General features: G+C 42.4%; 1 protein-coding gene across 1 annotated transcript in view; it reads left to right on the top strand.

The window, feature by feature from the left end:
* Positions 1–275: 275 nt before the first annotated feature.
* The window catches only part of LOC126259951 (retinol-binding protein pinta-like), a 155,707-nt gene continuing 138,641 nt past the window's right edge, over positions 276–17,341 (top strand). Inside the window, exon 1 of the mRNA XM_049957060.1 lies at positions 276–327. The gene's annotated coding sequence lies outside the window, so the exon portion shown is untranslated. The remainder of the gene's footprint in view (positions 328–17,341) is intronic.

Below are 17,341 nucleotides of genomic sequence, written 5' to 3'. Positions count from 1 at the left end.
ATCGCAAAGCACCAATATGATTTACCATCTGTCAGTAATGCCGACCACTCTCTTGCTTATCATACTGTATTACTGATTCTAGGTTCTGCATCGATTTATAACACCTGTAGTTTCCAAATGATTGCTGAAGACGGTACGGTATCTGTGGCGACTATTAAAATCTGCGGTGTCGAAAAACTCACTCGCTTCTTCGTCGTGAAGGAACCCAGGGTCGCTCGTGGCTTTAGATATAAAAACCTGTTCTAACACGCCTAGCTGCGTAGTTGCCTCCTGCACGCGTTTGTGGTCGGAGTTCCGCGTGTGTGCTGGAGACGTTGGTGTGCACTGGTGAGTACTCCGACATAGTACAAGATGTGAACGTTAACTGTTTACAACACATCACGTGCAGGGAACAGTCTGATATGGGAAACTTGTGGTCTATCAAGCCTTTCGCCCTCTTCCGCTGCTGGGTTTGTCGCTCTTTATTGTCTGGAACTCATTTCTTTTCCTAGCAATAATCGTCCTTGAATATGGAACGCAACTTGTCTTTTACTAACACTTCGTAAAATTTATGTTTGTGTAAATTTCTCCTAAAATTTGTGATTTTTAACAGAGTAAAATTAACAATTAACAATTAAAATAGTTTTGTCTCTCTGGCCATACTACTACGAGATTGTTGTGCTTGTAATGGTTACGTTTATATGGAATGGTGAACGTGATTAGTTTTTTCACAACATTTACAAAGATATTTCTTCTTTCATTACCCTCACGGGAAAGTTAATATTACTAACGATAACAAAATAAAAAGTTTGAAAATTTAACAGACTTAAGCTGCACTGTAGCTTAGATAGCCTCTCTAGGCAAATTTGAGATCGCTTCCCATCTTGGCAGACGATAAGCGTCCTACCGGGTTGTTATAACTTAAGTGCAGCTACTCAGAGGTAGAGCGTGGGCTGTAATTATAATACGACAGCGAAACTAGGTAGACTAGTGCGTTAATGCGGAACCGATTTACGCTGGGAAAAAAATTGCAAGAAATACGTATGCAAATGTTGCCACATGCAGTGGAATAGGAAGGGGGCGTGGTCCGAAAAGGTCAAAGAAGTGAGAAAGGCTTGATCTTGATTTTATTATTAACGAACTCTTACACAGTTTGTTCAATATCAGCACCGGAGATATCAACGAGGTGCTGTACAGCGCCAGATTTGCACCTGGTAGCCAACATTGCAACCTTTTTTTTTTCGGCGTAAATCAGTAACGCATAACGTGTTAACATATCTGGCAAGTTTCGCTGGCATGCGACAATGACAGTCGACGCTGGACCTCCGTGAGTAGTTGCACTTTAATTATAACTACCCCGTATATCGAACTGTTCGTCTCGACTTCGCCTCACCACTGTGGCACGAAGTAAAAAGTTACGTTTCCACTCTGTACCTCGGACGACAGAGCAACTTTACATTTCCTTGAGCGTGGTCAACATTGCTCAAAGAGATGTTCGTAGTTAATCTGATTATAGCGTTACCAAATTGCCGTACACTTCTAATTATGAAGTATGACACTTTAATCGAGTGGTGATGACGTTTGACTCGTGGGGCGCTCAACTGCACAGTCATCAGCGCCTGTACAAAGTCCCAATTTTTACGTAGTCCAATTGTTACACAGTCCATTTCAGCCACTGTCACGAATGATGACTATGAAATGATGATGACAACACAAAAACCCATTCCCCAGGCAAAGAAAATCCCCAACCCGGCCGAGAATCGAACCCGGCACCTCGTGATATAGAGGCAGCAACCATAGCCACTAGACGACAAGCTGCGAACTCTTTAATCGAGTAAAGACGCTCGTAATTATTAATTCGTTTAAGAGTCAATTTATTAGTAATATCAACATATAAAAGGGATTGTATCAGAAAATAATTATTTTGATTGCAATTATTTTCTGGAACATGAACCGAAAAACCGACAAAATCTCGAAGGCTATTCATGTATACTATCTGAGTACGTCATGGTCTCGGGTGGCTCATTACACAGGTATTGCATTTCGTTTGATTTTTTACCCTCATTTATCTTTGCACCTGTATCGCAGTGAAATTTTCTACCCAACAGTGCAAACGTCTACGATGTATCCTAAATGCCGTCTTTTAAAGATACTTGTTCACACAGTCACCATACGGTATGCGCACTTCACTCTTTGCTCTCAAGCTTGCATTCAGAACTGCTCAGTTCTGTCTCAGATTGATTTTCCGACTGTTGTACAGGATGGGCGGTTGGGAAGGCGGTGGGCGTTATGAAATGAATAGGACAGAATTAATACAATGGCCATTTATTGGCGAAAGCATGTTAAAAAGGGGTCACATGGGCCTAGGGAGATGAGGGTGAGCCAGAGCGTAGAGTTTAGCGAAACATAGTTCGCGAAGCTAACCAAAGTTGGCGTCTGCCAATCGGGTCAGTCCGAGCGGCATGTTGGGTGCGAAAAACTAAGTCCCCGGCGCCGCAGCACCGGGAGAAGCGGGAGATGTTCACTGCTACAGGGCGCGCGTCCAAGAGAGCGACGGGCGGCCGGGTATATTCGACGCACCACGCGGCTTCCTCTGCCCTGATTGGCCGGGACCGAGAAACCCGCGGGGAAGGCAATGGAACTTTCCAGAGCGTTGCCTGCTAAGCGGCGCCTGGGGCGGCGTTACCTCATAAGCACATGAGAGAGGCGCGTGATCAAGGTGCCCTTCCTCGGTGCTGACTTCCTGTTACTAGACCACGGGACGAAAGAATTTACAGGCAGCTAACAGTGCCGGCCCTGGCTTGGCCGTAATAGAAAAGTGAAGTTTTCATTTGGAAGCTCATATAATAAAGTAAAATCCCCTACTATCTGGCTCATCCTTTACACTGTGTTAGTTGTACGTCAACAGTGGCACGCAGCAATGCGGATAGGTTTACGGATGAAGAGTTGACCAATATATACCTAGTCTCTGGTTTCGCTGAATACAGTGGAAGAACGGCACACCAGTGCTTGGCGAGCTGTTCCCGCGGCGACGGAAACCACATCACGGTCTACTTATGCATCAGTCTAAAAAGGATTGTCGCTTTACTCTGTGTTTAATGTTGTACGTTTTGGTGATTGTTCGAGGGGCGTTCAATAAGTAACGGAACACATGTTTTCTCGGACAATTTCGTTTAAAAATATGCGGATTGTGCTGTGGGACATTGTGGATTCCCGTTTCAGACCCTATAGTTTCATGATGTTGGCGGCGCTATACCTAGTCATCAAAAAGGCATACGGAACGAAGGTGCGTTCCACGCATAGATCTGTCACTATCTTCTGACGTAGATATTATACGCGTTTGCAGAATGCCTACTGAGGCCCGGCAGTGAACAAAAGCGCGGTGAGCCGTTGAGCGAGGCGTCTGTCATCATCGCCAAAAGGTCCCATCTCCCACCGGCCGTGCCGCACACTGCTGTGACTCCTGCAATACTGGAACGTGCGGACGCTCTCGTGAGAGGTGATCGACCGATCACAATCAATTAGATGTTCCCGTTAGTAGTGCTGACACACTCGTCCAGTTGGGGTACTCATGTGTCCCCGCTGGGGCAGGAGACCATTAAGAGCAACGAAGGACCATGTGTGAGGATTACTTGCGTCTTACAAGACCGATCGTGACAATTTTTTGACGAACACTGTCACAGATGATGGAACATGAGTTCATCACTTCGAACCGGAAACGAAACAGCAAACCATGGAATGGCACCATGCCCCCTCTTCTGGTGTACAAAGCCGCGTCCTAAGCCGTTTAAGTCGTGACGACGGTCTTCGGGGTCACCGAATGGCATATTCTGTTTGATGTCCTCTCACAGGCCGCACCGATCTACTCTGAAGTGTACTGTACTACTCTCAGGAAACTGAATAAACGACGCCAGCGTGTTCGTTGCGACAAAAATGCTGTTGTTCCTCATCCACCCTACAGCTCAGATCTCGTACCTTCCGACTTCCATCTGTTTGGCTCAATGAAGGATGCACTCCGCGGGAAGCAGTACGTGGATGACGGAGAGCTTATTGATGCAGCAAGACGACGGCTCCGACACCGACCAATAGAGTGGTACCAGGCGAGCAAACAGCCCTCTCAGTAAGGTGACGTAAGGCTATCAAATTAAACGGGAATTGTAGCAAAAATAGTGAGGAATAATATGGTGTATTGGGGTCCTTTATAAAACCAAGCTGCCAGCAGAAAAAAAAAAAAAACTGTTGTATCACTTATTGGACACCCCTCGTATACTACTCGCTAACGTGAGGCTCAATGAAAAAATGACAATAGTGATAACAAACTGAATAAACCATAACTTCATTATTACTCTGAAACGAACGATTTGAAACGATGGCGCCGGCCGGGGTGGCCGATCGGTTCTAGGCGCTACAGTCTGGAACCGCACGACCGCTACGGTCGCAGGTTCGAATACTGCCTCGGGCATGGGTGTGTGTGATGTCCTTAGGTTAGTTAGGTTTAAGTAGTTCTAACTTCTAGGGGACATGACCTCAGAAGTTAACCCATAGTGCTCCGAGCCATTTGAACCATTTTGAAACGATGGCTTCTTATACCCGTGAGCTCCGAAATTTTGTTGGCGAAGTTCGGGTTCTGCTAGTACATCTGTATTTATCTTTACATTTATGTTACCTGAAAGAGGTGTTTCAAAGTGTTTCAGGAGGGAGGAACAGTAAGTACACTATGTGATCAAAAGTATCCGGACTGTTCTCATATTAGGTGCATTGTGTTGCCACATAATGCCAGGTACTCTATATCAGCGACCTCAGTAGCCATTAGCCATCGGAGAGAGCAGAATGTACCGCTCCGCGGAACTCACGGACTTCGAACGTAGTTAGGTGATTGGCTGTCTCTTGTGTCATACGTCTGAACGTTAGATTTCCACACTCCTAAACAGCACTAGGTCCACTGTGTGAAATGGAAACGTGAAGGGACACGTACAGCACAAAAGCGTACAGGCCGCCCTCGTCTGTTGACTGACAGATACCGCCGACATTTGAATAGGGGTCGTAATGTGTAATAGGCAGACATCTATCCAGACTATCACACAGGAATTCCAAACTACATCAGAATCCACTACACGTACTATGACAGTTAGTCGGCAGGTGAGAGAACTTGGATTTCATAGTCGAGAGGCTGCTCATAAGCCACACATCACGCCGGTTAATGCCAAAAGACGGCTCGCTTGATGTAAGGAGCGTAAACATTGGACGACTGAACAGTGGAAAACCGTTGTGTGGAGCGCCGAATCACGGTACACAATGTAGCGATCCGACGGCAGGGTATGGGTATGGCGAATGCTCGGTGAACGTCATCTGCCAGCTTTTTATTGCCAACAGTAAAATTCAGAGGCGGTGGTTTTATGGTGTGGTCGTGTTCTTTACGGAGGGGGCTTGCACCCCTTGTTGTTTTGGGTGGCACTATCACATCACAGGCCTACTTTGATGTTTTAAGCACCTTCTTGCCCACTGTTGCAGAGCAATTCGAGGATGTCGTTTGCATCTGTCTACACGATCGAGCACTTGTTCATAATGCACGGTCCGTGGCGGAGTGGTTACACGACAATAACATCCCTGTAATATACTGGCCTGCACAAAGTCCTGACCTGAATCCTACAGAACAGTTTTGGGATGTTTTGGAACGCCGACTTTGTGCCAGGCCTCACCGACCGACATCGATAGCTCTCCTCAGTGCAGCACTCCGTGAAGAATGGGCTGCGACTCCCAAAGAAACCTTGCAGCACCTGATTGAACGAATACCTGCGAGAGTGGAAGCTGTGATCAAGGCTGAGGTTGGGCCAACACCATATTGAATACCAGCATTACCGCTGGACTGCGCCACGAACTTGTAAGTCATTTTCAGCCAGATGTCCGGGTACTTTTGATCACAGAGTGTATTTTGGAACAGGGCTGTTCAGCTACCTGCTCGTGCTACCTGCCTCGCGCGCACGCGTCAGCAGTGAGGAACCCACCGTTTCACGGCGAGTATTGGAAGGGGAAGAGGAGGAAAGGGAGCGGAGGGGAGGGAAGGATAAATCTGAACAAGGCAGCTCGGCACGAGAAACTTGTCAACAAATCTATGCTACAGCCGCTAATCTACGGAGATGTATCTTTTCACGGTGACACCTTAATGCCTTTTATGACATTTATTTCCTGAAACTGCTGCATCGGTGAGAAATGACATCGAAATGAAACTTACATCTCTTTTGATTGATGAGGCAAAAAAATGTTATGCAGCTATGCACGAAACACAATATTTGTTACGATTGATGTAGCGTTGTGATGAATGTCGTTTTCGGACGAAGTGAAATTGACATCAACATGTATTTCACGACTTTCGTGTTCACACGTAAAACATACAAACACTGCACGTCGATAAATACTACTTATTTTGCTTATGATTAAAACATCAATGATTTATGGCATCATTTCCTCAGTTTTACCAATTCGAAGATAAGCTTAGAAACCAAAGTCTGTCAGTGAGCTTCTGTAGATACATTTCTTTCTCTTCACTGCCTAGGGAAGTTGGTAACATTGATACGTAGGCCCAAACATCACCCTAATCGCAGCTACAAACTTGTGAACTTGTGGAAATTTATGTTCAAGAAAATTTTTATACAAGTCTACAAGATTATTTAAAATAAACTTATCACTCAACTGTTTGTCTCACGGCACGTCTGTACGCTCTGACTGTAGCTAGGCATTTTGCACAGTCGTTCTATAAATTGATAATGGTGACGTAATGACGTCTTGCAGCCATATTTTACCACGAGTGCTCGTTGCTCAGGTGGAGAGCGAGTGTGCGCTATTGTGTTCGCTTGGCTGCTTCCTGAACAGGCCAGTTTTAGAGGGTGGTGGTACAGACGAATTCAAATACAAAATTGTATTAACATATGAGTCCATGTGTATTTCATTATAACCCAAACAAATACTCACAGGCAGATGATTAAGTTCAAAGCACATTTTCATACATTCCGCCTCCGACAGTAATGCACTTCGGAATTTTCACAGGGTCAAGTGTAGCCTTCAGCATCAGACGTCATTAGATAGCGGAACGAGTGAAGGCTCGAAAATTATTTATAGATTAGTTGCTATTGTTACATACGACATATACCCTAAAAGATATTTTAGTCCGTGTTTTACAGTTATTTTTATTATTAAAATCTACTATGCCATACAAACGCTAAGGCAGGTAGTGGATATTACATCAACAACAGTCACCAGATAGCTGGTCGATCGTAAGATCGAATAGAACCCGAGATTTGCCGGTCTGTGACGTAAACTGTTCGAACAGTTCGAATCGTCCTCAAACACAGCCCTACTGAAACAGTGAAAACTGAGCTGAAACAATAGAAGACGAATTCTCCAAGAACACAGTGAGATACTTATTGTAAAATGTAACAACAGATGGCGCAACTAACCATCTTTTCATCCAGGCGAAGACGTATTCATTCGTCGCATTCCGTTGATACCCAGTGATTCGAGTATGTCCTTCGATTTAAAGCGATTGCGGTTTCCCATGCGGCTTGAATTCACTATATCAAGAAGGCACAGGGCCAGTCACTACGTGTGGCAGATATTAAGCGCCGGGCACTTCTGCTAGTCACACATAATTGTCAATATACGACTGTCCCGAACAATAAACCGTTTTCAATTAGTCGTTCACTTTGCTATTGTAGTAACTTTTTAAGAGGGCCATTCAATCACAGCAAATCATTCAATTAGGTCACTTTCTCGGCCTTTGGAAGTCAGCATAAAATTCCCTTAGTCCATCTACCATCCATTTGACTTCATACTTGACCTGGCCAACTCAATTTTTTATTTTTATTTTTTTACGCTCACCACTACCTCTTCCCGTTTTATCAGTATCTTGACTAGCTGATTTTCATTTCCCGTCGTGTTGTCTCCTACTTCTCGAGGCGTAACATTCAATAAAAATCTATATCTCACTTTCATAAATCTATACTCTTAATACACGCTTAGTTAGAACTTTTCGTTCCAATCATATCGGAAACTATATTTTTAAATACTCATTTATATTACTAAAAGCACCTAAGACAATTTGACTCTTGTGTTTATCTGTCCAGTAGTAATATTTATCCGTTCCAACTACAAAAGTTATCAACTTGTTCTCTGTCTTCGGTGTTAAATTGTATTATTCCTCATTCCGGTGCGTTGAGTATACATTTTTTAGACTTATTATTTCATACTTGTTCCCTGAAGTTCTTCCGTTAGTAGCTGAAGCTTGTCTGCAGGAAGCAAACAGTACAACGACGTGAGGAAAGCGAAGTTGATTTACCGACATTTCTAAGACTCTAAAAAGCTCATCAAGGGCTTGCGACATAGTCGCCCGCTTACCGATCTCTGGTGAGCCTTTGGTGACTGTAGGACAGGTGTTGTGTTAGTAAGTTGCTGAAAAATGCAGTATTAACTGTACTACAACTTACTCTTCTGCACTCAACGGGCACCGGTGGAAAACCCAAGCGGCGCTTGCGCCTCCTAAAACTCAAAACCAGCAAAAGGATTTAGTTTGAACAAGGGAGGAATATAGTAGAAGTACTTTGTGAGACTCAGAGAAAAGATCGTCATTAATTTAAGAAAAACACGTGGAAGGGTTGCCCAACTTGATGGGTCATTTATCATTCCCAAACAACTATTTTTATTTATTAACAGTTGAATCAGAAGCCAACTAACAGTTACCAAGATTCTTGCCAAGTTCATACAAATAGTCAAGTTTTTTAAATTGTATCACAACGCATAAGAACATTTGCGTTATACGTAAAATTACAAATGGTACTCGAAGAACATGTCAGCTGTGCAATACAATCGCGGACCGATTACAAACAGTTAATTGGTTAAACTCTGTTCGCGACGAGTAGCATCGCAACCGTGGGCTAATCCCACAACGGGGCTTGAATGTAAGTTCAACAAACGATAAATAAAAGACTGTAAAATCCATACATTAGACCCAAGTACGTATAATGTTATATCCGAACTCCATTAGCCCCCTCACCACTAGGAGGTATACGCTCACATTAAAATTTTTCTTTTACTAGCAATACTAGGGAGCGCAAGGCAAACGACGACACTTTGGTGTCAATAGACAATGTTACTCTGCTCCCTTATAGACAAGATACGGCCAAGCTAGCCAAAAGCTTCCCACGCGAAAAAAACCTAAACTAACTGTAATACCTCACTGACTGGCCACAAGGCTATCACACATAAATCAAGTTAAGTAATTAAATAAACTGCCGAGCCCCTATTAAAATCATAATGACGATTAAAGCACATTCTTTTAAAGAAATCAAGAACCTCAGTGCTTAGTTTGCCCAAAGGCTTTCATCACACTCCCACAAGGACCTCACAATAATAGAAACACCGAGTAAATTACTTCCCCAAAATCACTAACGTCAAGTCCTAATCCGGTGACAGCCCCGCCGCGGCACGTTACCCAAAGAATGACAGTGAACTACTCAACTTGAGGCTGGAGAGAGAGATCCGCAGAAGCACGTGAGACCTGCCTTGTGCTGTGGCGGAGAAGTCGCCGAAGCAGAAGGGAAACCCGTCCCTGGCCCGGACCAGCAGAACAGCAGCGCGTCAACCACTGCCGATACAAGGCTGTCAACAGGTACCAAACAACAAACAGCAAAGTTTGATTGAAATTAACGTACACAGCAATACTTAAACGGGCAGGTAAGGATTATATTCAAGGAAACCAACTACTAAAAACTTCAGTACAGGAGCAGCCCGTTCATAAACATTGCAAGTTAAGCTTCCTAGCAATAACAACAATGTACAAATCATTTAAAACAATAATTACATAATATTTTCACGGTAAATGATAACAGCCAACCAGTTGCAGAATAAAGATTTATTGAAATCCTTGACCATGGTTTCGGTATATCTAAATATACCTTGATCAGAAGCAAAAATACACCTGAACAGGAAGACATCTTCATTAGCAAAAAACTTAGCACCATAACTGAGATAAAAAAGAACACTTATAGCTTTAAATAACCATGAAAATTACCAAAGTGTTACAAGCACAAAACCTTTTAGTCACTTACTAAAATCACATCCTGCAGTGGAGATGCACAAAACAATCCCGGAGTTTTAATATGCGCGAGTGTCTCGCGCGTAACACAAGTGCCCTCTCTCGGTGAAACTGTCTGCCCTAGTGCTTCCACACCCTCTTCACGCTAGTTTACAGGCTAAGTACCAATAGTATGCCGTGTTCGCATCGACCATCTCGTTATAATTATGCTATACAGATGGAGATGATATTTTAATTTTAACTACTGACGACGCCTTTGGCACGATTGTGTTATGCATCTCCACTGCAGGATGTGATTTTAGTAAGTGACTAAAAGTTTTTGTGCTTGTAATATTTTGGTAATTTTCATGGTTACTTAAGCTATAATTGTTTTTTTTCTTCTATCTCAGTTATGTTGCTATGTTTTTTGCTAATGAAGGTGTCTTCCGGTTCAGGTGTATTTATGCTTCTGATGAAGCTATATTTAGAAATACCGAAACCGTGGTCAAGGATTTCAATAAATCTTTATTCTGCAACTGGTTGGCTGTTGTCATTTACCGTGAAGATTTTCAACAGTTGTTGCTTCAGCCATGTTTAAAATTTTGAATTACATAATAATTTAAAGAAGATTAAATAAGTCAAGGTACACCGTTACTGGGGCCTCTTAGGGACTAACAGACACTGTAATTTCGATATGCACCAAATGGCAGATGGTGGTTTAAAAAGTACACCTATAGCCCGAAAGGCTCCTCAAAACAGAATAAGAGTGTGTGAAACCAATCATAGATACACACCCACACATCTGACACGTGCGTACGTTTAGGATGAGCTCACACAACTTTAGTTGCAGGCCATAACCAATAACTCACCACAGGAAGGACCGCACGGTGTAGAACAAACAGAAATTACAACCAGAAGTATCAAACACTCAATGATAACAAACAATGATTTCAAGTATCAAATTAACATTGAAAAATACTACGAGGTCTACAACTTTGCTTCCGCCGTTTTTTCTCGAAGTTCGGGGCGTTTTTTTTTTTTTTGTTTTTTTTGTGAAAACCTTACAAAAAATTATGATTTATAGTATTGCCCATCGCTGGCCACTACACTCTCTCATCTTTCGGATAGCATACGAATACCGCGGCTGAAGAGCTGGGCGTCTTTTGTGAGGATCCATGAATCGATTCAATTTTGCACTTGTTCATATGATTGGAAGCGCTGGTCAGCCAGACTGTATGCCACTGATCGAAAAAGGTGGTAGTCAGATTGAGCAATGTATGGAGAATACGACGGGAGGGATAGAACTTCTCATTTCAACATTTCCATGTATATTTTGACGTGTTTTGTCACATGGGGTCGAGCTCTGACCTGCTACAAAATTACCTTTACGTGTCTATCGCTGTATTGTGGCCGTTTGTGTTTCAGTGCTGGGCTCGAACGCGTCAATTGCTTTCGATAATGATTTCCTGTGACTGTCTTCGTCTGTTTCAGTAGCTACGAAAACGTTCTGTCTTCCCCGCCATGCCGGTCCTCGACGTCAAAATCACCGCTCTTAAGGTGTTGAAAATACTCTCTGCACGTTTTTCCACTAATAGTTCCCTCACCATTGGTCTTACCCAGCATTTTAAGAGCCACAGCCGCTGATTTCTTCATATTAAAGCAGAAAATTAAAACTTCCCGCAAATGGCGAGAATTGGGTACGTAAGTTGGCGTACTTAATCGAGAATAACCTTATGATGCAATCACAAATCAACCAATATTTTTATGGCATTATGTTTGCAGATGCCTAAGTTTATTGTATAACACCTATGACCAACCAACCGAACCCCACTTGCCGCTACTGCCGTCTACTGCAAAACGGCGGAAGCAAAACTGTAGACCTAATAGCTTGACGCATACAGAACCCCAAAAGGGGTCACTGAAAGACATAAACTGGATTCATGGCCAGCTCACATCACACCGGGCAGAATTAACTATATTTAAGTACTGTACTTATTGAACAGTCTTCATACCTAATTTGAAGTAAATGCAGAGGAAGTCAACAACTTCAGGACTACAGGTAAGCACCGGATAATACTGGCCTGCTGTTCGTAGCTGTTAACAAGTTGTTCAGTACATTTCGTCGTATTTAGCACATCACAAGTCACTGAAGCACTTCCTAACCAGGTTTCACGCGACTTAATTCATTAAATAAATTACAAGCTGCAGGTATTTTCTGTGATTTGTCAAAGGCATTTCATTGTGTGAATCACAACATCCTTTTAAATAAATTAGAATTCTATGGTGTCACGGGCAGTGCTGCAAACGGGTTCAAGTCATACATCACTAACAGGAAACAAAGGGTGTCAGTGCAAGGGACTAGTGAATTAAGTCATCAGTCATTAGAATGGGAAGAAATTACATGTCGTGTCCCACAAAGATCCATCTTAGGGCCATTGCTTTTTCTTGTGTACATTAATGACTCTGATCAGTTACACTGCCAGAAGCAGAGCTCGTTTTGTTTGCAGATGACAAGTATTGCATTAATAGTATGTCGAGTGTAGTTCTAGAAAAATCTGCTAATGATATTTTCGTGGATATTAGTAAATGGTTTAAAGCCAACTCACTGAAATTAAACTTCGAAAAGACTCACCATATACAATTCAGAACCTGTAAGAGGTTTCCACCCAGAATATGCATAAAGTGTGAAGAAGAGCAGATAGAAGAGGTTGACAGTCTTAAATTCCTGGGATTACAACTTGATAATAAATTCAGTTGGGAGAAGCACACCACAGAACTGCAGAAACGCCTTAACAAATCTGTATATGCAATTCGAGTGTTAGCAGACATAGGCGACATAAAAATGAAAAAGCTTGCACACTTTGCCTACTTTCATTCCATAATGTCATATGGTATAATATTTCGGGGTAACTCCTCAAGTCAAACAAAAGGTTTCAGAGTCCAAAAGCGTGTAATACGTATTATTTGTGGAGTAAATTCTCGGACGTCCTGCAGAAACCTCTTCAAAGAACTGGGTATATTAACTACTGCCTCTCAGTATATTTACTCCTTAATGAAATTTGTCCTAAATAATATATCTCTTTTTCCAACAAACAGCTCAGTTCATACATACAATACCAGGAGCAAAAATGATCTGCACAAGGACTTAAAAGCACTTACTTTAGTTCAAAAAGGGGTCCACTACTCAGGAACACTCATCTTCAATAATTTGCCAGCAAACATAAAAAAGTTTGTTACAAATAAGAATCAGTTTAAAAGGAGCCTGAAAGACTTACTAGTGGCCAACTCCTACTCCATTGACGAATTTTTTAATAGAAACAAATGATGTATTGTGTATATTCATACTATTAGTATTGTTATTTCATCTACATCTACATGATTAGTCTGCAATTCACATTTAAGTGCTTGGCAGAGGGTTCATCGAGCCACAATCATACTATCTCTCTACCATTCCACTCCCGAACAGCGCGCAGGAAAAACGAACACCTAAACCTGTTTGACCTCTGATTTCTCTTATTTTATTTTGATGATCATTCTTACCTATGTAGGTTGGGCTCAACAAATTATTTTCGCATTCGGAAGAGAAAGTTGGTGACTGAAATTTCGTAAATAGATCTCACCGCGACGAAAAACGTCTTTGCTTTAATGACTTCCATCCCAACTCGCGTATCGTATCTGCCACACTCTCTCCCCTATTACGTGATAATACAAAACGAGCTGCCCTTTTTTGCACCCTTTCGATGTCCTCCGTCAATCCCACCTGGTAAGGATCCCACACCGCGCAGCAATATTCTAACAGGGGACGAAAGAGTGTAGTGTAAGCTGTCTCTTTAGTGGACTTGTTGCATCTTCTAAGTGTCCTGCCAATGAAACGCAACCTTTGGCTCGCCTTCCCCACAATATTATCTATGTGGTCTTTCAAACTGAAGTTGTTCGTAATTTTTACACCCAGGTACTTAGTTGAATTGACAGCCTTGAGAATTGTACTATTTATCGAGTAATCTAATTCCAACGGATTTCTTTTGGAACTCATGTGGATCACCTCACACTTTTCGTTATTTAGCGTCAACTGCCACCTGCCACACCATACAGCAATCTTTTCTAAATCGCTATGCAACTGATACTGGTCTTCGGATGACCTTACTAGACGGTAAATTACAGCATCATCTGTGAACAACCTAAGAGAACTGCTCAGATTGTCACCCAGATCATTTACATAGATCAGGAACAGCAGAGGTCCCAGGACGCTTCCCTAGGGAAAACCTGATATCACTTCAGTTTTACTCGATGATTTGCCGTCTATTACTACGAACTGCGACCTTCCTGACAGGAAATCACGAATCCAGTCGCACAACTGAGACGATACCCCGTAGGCCCACAGCTTGATTAGAAGTCACTTGTGGGGAACGGTGTCAAAAGCTTTCCGGAAATCTAGAAATACGGAATCAGCTAAAAAAAAAAAAATATATTGACATGTTCCACATCCACGAGGATCTCCTCAACACAGATCTATGGAACGAAAAACGAATCTAATCTAAACACGAGAGCCGCTCCTTGAGCGCTAAACTCGTCCCCACGTCCCAACGGTCAACGGTTTCAACTCGCTGCTATCGCCAGCAAGCCGAGTACTCCGGCACACCCGTCCCGCTCCGTGTCCCACATACCAGTCACCGCCACACAGCCCCAAAGGGAACTCATAACCAAGCAAAGATGAGGCGACGAGGGCCAGAATCGATGGAACGTGCGCACAAATGGCGCCAGTAGGATCGCTCGAGCGCCCTTACAGAAGCAGCCACGGCTCATTTATTTATTTGACATCATTAACCAGTTCTTCTAGTAAGACAAGAAATTACAAGGTACTTTCACATCTCTATCCTCATGCATACTCCATTAGCCACAATACGATGGATGGTGGAGGCCACTAAACAAATAGGATGAGAGAAAAGCGACCAGCTGTTTGGGTACGCACGAAGTCTGATTTCTCTTATCCTGTGGCAGTGGAATCGTTTTGCAGTCATCAGTTAATGACGAAAAGAACGTCGTCTCCCTTCCAGGGATTCCCATCTGAGTTCACGAGGCACTTCCGTAATGCTTGCGTGTTGGACCAAACCGGTAACGAGTCTAGTAGCATGCTTCTAAATTGCTCCGATCTCTTCCTTTAATCTGACCTAGTAAGGATTCCAACCACTCGAGCAGTACTCAAAAATGGGTCGCACGAGTGTTCTGTACGGTACTTTTTATTCATGAGCTACGTTTTCCAAGAAATTATCCAGAAAACCGAAGTCTATAATTCCCCTTCACTACGATCGGCCTTATGTGCTCGTTCCATTTCGTTTCGCTTTTCAACATTATGTCTAGACAGTTAACCGACGTTCGTGTGTCAAACAGTACACCACTAAAACCGCATTCGAAAATTAGAGGATTATTTTTCCTACTCAGTCGCGTTAACTTACATTTTTCCACGTTTAGAGCAAGTTGACATTCATCAGACCAAATAGATATTTGTCTCATTCATCCTGTGTCGGCTGTCTCTGTATCCTTTCGAGCATGATATCCTAGCGAAGACCTTCACAGATAATCGTGGACTGTCAAGAAATGAGAGATCTCTCATTATTTTGTTGTTTTCTAACTTCATCATGAAATAGAAACATATAAGCTATGTTGACTTGGCCGTATTGCACCCCCTACACAGGCAATGCTGAGCAGCTATTCTCGGTTGTGAAGAAATTACATAAGGGCGCTTTCTCATCCTCTGGTAGTGAATTCCGCATCTGCGACGGGCTGCGGCTGTTTCCTGTGCTCGCCCGGCTGTACACGGGAGGCCTCCGACGGTACCGTCCGAAGATAGCAGAGACGCGACACGAGCGAGTCTTTTCTCCGACTTTCGTATAGCTTCCTTGTGTCTTTCTTATGTTTACGTTCTTTTATTTCTAGTATGTTTGAAAATCTAATAGTGTGTTCAAAGTCTTCCAAGTGCGGAAGAGAACTTTTTCGCAACCGAAGCAACACATCCACATCGAACCACCTTCAAGTTATTTCTCCACCGTTCCACTCTCGAACAGAGCGCGAGAAAACATACATTTGAATCTTTCCGTGCGAGCTCTGATTTCTCTTATTTTCTTATCATGGCCATTTCTCCCTGTGTAGATGACCTTTCAAAGGAGAAAGATAGTGTTTGGAATTTCTTGAGAAGATCCTGCCGCAACGGAATACACCTTTGTTTTGAGATTGCCACGACAATTCGCGCATCATGTCAGTGGAACTCTGTCACCTGTTTTATGCCCACTGCTATCCTGTTTTGGTTTTACACTCCTTCAGTAACTTAGTTAAGCAATGAAATTTTATTAGCCGGCCGAAGTGGCCGTGCGGTTAAAGGCGCTGCAGTCTGGAACCGCAAGACTGCTACGGTCGCAGGTTCGAATCCTGCCTCGGGCATGGATGTTTGTGATGTCCTTAGGTTAGTTAGGTTTAACTAGTTCTAAGTTCTAGGGGACTAATGACCTCAGCAGTTGAGTCCCATAGTGCTCAGAGCCATTTTTTTTGAAATTTTATTTTTTTTTCATTTTCACTACTCATACTCCGACTACAGATTCTGTGGACTTCAGCCTCATAGCACAGAATTCAGAAATAGATTAAATAAGATTCCCCTAGTAAAATCTATTATTTCAGTACATTCTAATGTCTATTCTGAAAGTAATGAGCTAATTAGTTTTATTGGAAATGCATCCTGTTAAAAGTTATGAACAATGACGTATATTGTGCAACACATATTAAGTAAAATTCGAGTGAGCTAATAGATCGAATTCAGATATAAGACTGCATCCAAAAGAAAGCCTAAATTTTACTGATTCCAGCAAAGTGTTTAAATTAACCTAAAGTCTATTAGTTAAATAGCTATTAAGACTTGAAATCTGTAGCCTGTATGACTTTCAGTGCCAATTGTGACCAAACTGCTGAATAATTCCGAGATCTGTTTTGATACTTTTGCTACCTATATTTTTCTACGTAAAATGACTCCAATCTCAACTTTTTAAGTACATTAATTAGGAATTAAGTAAATTTGAATAAGTAAAAGTTATTGTTCAAGAGGGGTGTCACGGTTATAAGTCGGTAATTCCCACTGCGGATGCATAAGCTAGTTCTGCGCATTTAAATTTATACATCTTACTCATGTTATTTAAGTAATAAAACCCAATAGCTAACTTCAAAACCAATTAGAAAGGATCTTTTTAATTCTGGTAAATTATAAACTATAATATATTAACAGAAATATTCAAATATTCAAGCACTCGTCTA

This window comes from Schistocerca nitens, chromosome 5 (assembly GCF_023898315.1).
Source record: "Schistocerca nitens isolate TAMUIC-IGC-003100 chromosome 5, iqSchNite1.1, whole genome shotgun sequence".
NCBI lineage: Eukaryota > Metazoa > Arthropoda > Insecta > Orthoptera > Acrididae > Schistocerca > Schistocerca nitens.
The sequence above is the reverse complement of the archived record's forward strand: the minus strand, read 5'-3'. Positions and strand labels throughout refer to the sequence as shown.